Raw genomic sequence first — 3,195 nt, forward strand, 5'->3', positions numbered from 1 at the left:
TGTAACCGTTTTAATCATTGCGGACTGTCGTCTACATTTGACATACTGTAGCTCATGAAATCCCATGGTAAAACAGAGTAGGGCTGTTCTAGATTCTCCTGGGACAAACACATGTACAGTATTTGTACAGTATGTATGGCTAATCATGTAGGAAAGAACATCAGAATGAGAGCCTTGGGGCAACTGACAAGGTGTCAGCCAGTGCAGAGAGTAAGGGAGAGAGAGAGAGAAAGAGAGAGGGAGAGAGTGAATAAACCTCAAGAGATGAATAAAACTCAACATATCGGCTACAGYGATTGAATTCAGGAATGCATTTTACTTTTTTTTATATCAGGAAAATATGGTGCTGTAGAGCAAAATAATCATAATATTCCCACACCCTAATTRTAGGCTAACCAACACCCAAACGGAGATTCAGTGAAAAWAAAAATCTTATTGATTCATCAAGACCAGTCCATGTGCTTGTCTCAGGGCAGCACAAAACTATGCTGAAGTAGTTGACCACACGCGGRTAGGCTATTGCTTCAAAGTAATAACAATTGGATGACTTCGGGAATTCCAGTAAGTCATTTGTTGCCTTCATTAGCCTACTTTATTCATTTTTTTGCTGTTATTCAGTGATATTTATTCCCATTGTAATTCGTTATGGWTCCATCCAGATCTGGTTTGAAAACAGTGCATTTGGTGGACTCGGTAAGAGTCTATTGTCCTGCTGATAACCCATCAAGGTTGGAAGGCTTCTTTTGTAAAATRCTGCTAGACTTGGGGATTATTGTCACGGACAGTGCTATTCGCAAACRCTATCATCAGATGCCTGTGTTATGCCGAATGCGAAAGCCCAGGAAAATGATCAGGTACAGTAGGCTACAGTACTGCACTGTAGGCCTAATAATGCTCAAAATAATGCTGGAATAAATCTACTGCTAGTCTTTACTGTCKGGCTGCACATGTTTACATTGTATTCCATTTCCAGCAAGGCTATTCAAGCGATTGACTCACTGATGGAGGAAGATGATGAGCGATCGACAAAGGCCATCTGGAGTCCCAAGCATCCCCTCAAACTCCATGTGTGGGGGGCAAGTTCTCGCCAGGGACCAGGCCCATATTTGATTTTTGATGGTAAGTTTAAATATTTACAAAGCAAAAAGTACATAAAATATTGTACCTTTTAGGTAGGATTATAGCAATATTTTGTTATGTTTAGGCCTATTTATATGTATAGTTCTAGTATTGTACCTAATGTTGGCTGTTAGGCTAAATTTATTTTTTTCTTCTCCAAATGCAGACAATGACCCTAAACCCACTGGGTTTGCATTGCAAATGAGGGCAAAAACTGGGTCAAGACGGCAGCAGAGTAAGTAGACCTTTATGTAGTAAAATATTATAATAATTAAAGATTTATTTTTATTTTTAAATACAACACTTTTAACAGCACAATACTSAACACTAGTGAGACTCATGTCGCCTACGGTAGGCCTACAGTATATCTACAACTATAATTTTCATCTCTACATGTAGGTCTCCTGATTTTAACCYGATCTAARTTGTTTGGGATCAAMTGAAAACATTAATCCGTAACTCTGCCAAGCCTGCAAGCAAAGATGAACTGGTGAAGGCCWTYAAGAYGTTTTGGCTWGAGAAATTGACGATACAACAATGCAACAAATACATTGATCATCTCAGCAAGTTTTTACCTGTKGTCGTGGAGCTGGGGGGAAGTGCAACTAAAATGTAGTTGAAATAAWCATCTGCATTTTGAAAGTTTTTTTACTCWTTATTTTATTAACGATAGSATRAAGATGTTGATGAACAGATACTGTACAGTTTACTSTATGCTTTATCCSAAATTYTGCGGTTGCCTGAGGTTTTGAATCAGAATGTAAAACTTTAGAGCCTTTAAGCATCGAATACATTGCAAGTTGGGGGGATTGTCACACCTACAGTAGCCGGGCTATGAAGAGTCTATTGTCCTGCTAATAGCCCCTCAAGGAAACATTGATGGGCTATTGCTCTCCAACTCATAACCTCAAACTGTGCCATTTTGTTTCTCTCCATCGCCCACACACACTTTAAACATTTGGATAATAAAGCATTTAAAACATATTGAAGATAGAAGCCGCCTCTTAATGAGTTTCGAGAGCCGATCTGTTATAGARMGATTATTATTATTATTAACCCTGCATGATAATTATATAAATGCCCCTTAGATATTATGTTAGAATCCTCCAATCCTGGAACCGTTGTTTGCAGAATTCACAGCCCGCAACGCTTGTGAAAAACAAAATGCCTCCATTTGTCCASCACTACTGTAAATAAAAACACGGAATATCTAAGGGGCTTTTGTATAATTATAATGCAGGGTTAATAATAATAATAATAATACCATTTAATAATCGTTGGTTAACAGATCGGCTTTTGGAACTCATTAAGACGTGGCTTYTATCTTCAATATAATCATTATTTAAGAAGGTTAAACCCATAGGTTTTAGGCCTGCAGTAGGTTATAATAMAAATAAAATTGCCTGTCAATTCATAAAGCATGCCCCATGGAATCGGTACATCGAAAATCTCGTCCCAACTATTTTGCTATCTTTATGGCACAGCTGGCAATTTTCTGGTACTTAAATGAAACTGGTATATATTTTTATATATCACAATTTTCTTTAACCAATTTTGGTCTATAATGCAGGGCCGACAGACAAGTTCCTTACTTTTTTTTTTTGTAACTGAAATTGCAACCAACTTTCTATGCCTTGTATAAAAATGACGATATTATGGAGATGATTTGTTTTCAAATAACCGAAAGTGAGCTATTGTAATCTGAATAAAGGTAAAAAGGCGAKTCTTGAACATGGGTTGAGACATTCTTACTAATTTGTAAATAAAGCCAGTTTGCTATTTAGAGAGAGAGAAACCAAAAGCCCACCGTGCYTATTTTTCAAAAATCGTCAGTCCACATGTCAAGAGAAATTACCCCATTGTATTAACCCAAGTTCTCTCTTAACTCCAGGACTACCGACAGTTTTTGTTATTGTTGCCTGATTCTGGACTGTAGTGCAAGAGGAGAGACTCAAACTGAAAACGGCTCCATTAATTGCCACAGTTTAGACTACTGTCACGCCCTGACCATAGAGAGCTGTTTATTCTCTATGTTGGTTGGGGCGTGACAGTGACTAGGGTGGGTTATCTAGGTGA

The 3,195-nt window shown here is 37.8% G+C and overlaps 1 long non-coding RNA gene across 1 annotated transcript; it reads left to right on the top strand.

The window, feature by feature from the left end:
* Positions 1–484: 484 nt before the first annotated feature.
* Positions 485–1,356, top strand: LOC111967062 (uncharacterized). The gene is made up of 3 exons (XR_002877730.2): positions 485–561; positions 974–1,119; positions 1,286–1,356. It is a non-coding gene; the product is annotated as an uncharacterized lncRNA (long non-coding RNA).
* The last annotated feature ends 1,839 nt before the right edge of the window (positions 1,357–3,195 follow it).

Source organism: Salvelinus sp. IW2-2015, linkage group LG8 (genome assembly GCF_002910315.2).
Source record: "Salvelinus sp. IW2-2015 linkage group LG8, ASM291031v2, whole genome shotgun sequence".
NCBI lineage: Eukaryota > Metazoa > Chordata > Actinopteri > Salmoniformes > Salmonidae > Salvelinus > Salvelinus sp. IW2-2015.